Here is a 2,206-nt window from a genome sequence, read left to right as displayed (position 1 = left end):
CCCCCACAAAGTCACGAATTGCTAGAGAATATCTGAATATTTTACCGAAGTTTATTACGTTCTGCTTTCTGTTGAAACTCTGGCCGGTGAAGTCAATAAAATACGTAGAGTTTTAGCTTCGAGTTGAATATAATTCATTAAAGTCTCTCCCAATTTACCAACATTTACAATAAAAATGTCTTTGGCAGGAATAAAATTTATTTGATTGATAATCATTACGCGTGACACGGAAAGTTTCGGCAATCGTCGTGTTCACCAGCCAAAATAGCTCACTTGGGAGAGCGTTAGATTGAAGATCTAAAGGTCTCTGATTTAATCCCGTTTTTTTCTTTCGTTCTTCATATTCTAGTTTTAGTCTATGCTTGACCAACAGTTCCTTTCAATGATTTTACTTCCATTCATTTCATCCCGGATTCCACCCGCCTTTCCTTCCATTGGATTTATAATATTTAACAAGTAATGTGATGCTAACAGGAAAAATAGAACTCAAAATACGAGTGTATGTATATTTGTATTAGGCTCCACAAGTGCCAACATACGAGACTCTCGGCCCTTGAGCCACTCAGTTGCTTCTGCTAAATATTAATAAAAATATATCACATCAATTTTCAGCGACTCACTACAAATAAGCTTCATGTGTAGGGCTGGATTCATGACAGGAATTTCGCTGTGGTCTAGCTGTAGACAGGAATTTCGCTGTGGTGTAGCTAGGAAGTTGGTCAGCAGCGAAAGGGAACGAATTCTTGAATCTTCTTGTAAGTCGCACCAATCTCACTACTCCGACATTCTCCAAACCTACAGCCCTCCACATTTCCTTGTTGACACCGGCACGGAAGTCAGCATAATCCCTGTTTCCAGCACTTCAGGCAAAAGAAAAGAGACACCAGTCTGTCTTCATGCAGTTAACCTCTCACCGATTTCAACCTACGGGGAACAGTCCCTAACGCTAAACTTAGGACTTCGCCGCACCTTCCAGTGGGTATTTATCATAGCTAAACTGCCGACCCCTTTCTTATGAGCCGATTTCCTGCATCATTTCGGTCTCCTGGTAGACATTAAACACAGAAGACTTGTTGACAGCATCACACAGCTCACTGTACGCGGTATAGTCGCTCGTATGGCCACAGTCAGCCCAACTATTTTGCTAACAACAACAACTCATCACAGCGCTCTCCTGAAAGAATATCCGGATGTCGCTTGACCAGTATTCCATAGTCAGCCGATCAAACATGAAGTCACTCACCACATCAAGACCAGCGGTCTACCTGTTGCTGCACGACCCCGAAGGTTACCACCAGATCGTCTCAAGGCCGTCAAGCTAGAATTCCAGCACATGCTTGACCTTGGAATCATCCACCCGTCCAGCAGCAAGTGGTCCTCGCTAATACACTGCGTTCCAAAAAAAAATCATCAACCGATTGGAGAGTTTGCAGTGATTATCGATCGCTGAATAAATGCACTGTAAGTGATGCATATCCTGTACCCCACTGGTGTACGCATTTAATACCAAGCCTTATCGTCACTCGCCGAGAAAAGTCCGACACCTCGACTTCATACCGCAGTGCACGACAGATATACGCCACATCAAAGGGTCGACCAACTCAGCAGCCGATGCACTATCACGCACGCAGATCAATGCAATCCACACCACTACCCCAATTGATCTTCCACGTATAGCAGCTGACCCGGAGAATGACGAAGAACTTCTAAAGCTCCGAAATTCGTCATCTCTCAAATCTCAGCAAGTTCCGGTACCATCATCTACGGCCCATATATGGTGTGATGTCTCCGCCGGTTGCTAACGCTCTTATGTACCACAGAAGCATCGTCGTGAAGTCTTTTCTACTCTGTATTCTCTATCACATCCTGGTATTCGTTCCAATCAAAAGCTGATATCGACCCATTTTGTGTGGACCAGTATCAACAAGGATATCAGAGAATGGACCAAGTGCTGTGTTGCGTGCCAAAAAGCGGCAATCTACTGACACATAAAATCACCGATCGGCTCCTTTTCAAAACCCGACGCACAATTTCAGCACGTATACATCGACATCGTGGGACCTCTGCCACTTTCACAGAATTGTACACACCTGCTCACCTGTGTGAATCGTTTTTCGCAGTGGCCCGAAGCTCGGCCCTTATCAGATACTTCAGCAGAAACGGTCGCCAAAGCGCTGATATCCCACTGGGTTTCACGTTTTGTCCC

Source organism: Octopus bimaculoides, chromosome 6 (genome assembly GCF_001194135.2).
Source record: "Octopus bimaculoides isolate UCB-OBI-ISO-001 chromosome 6, ASM119413v2, whole genome shotgun sequence".
NCBI lineage: Eukaryota > Metazoa > Mollusca > Cephalopoda > Octopoda > Octopodidae > Octopus > Octopus bimaculoides.
The sequence above is the reverse complement of the archived record's forward strand: the minus strand, read 5'-3'. Positions refer to the sequence as shown.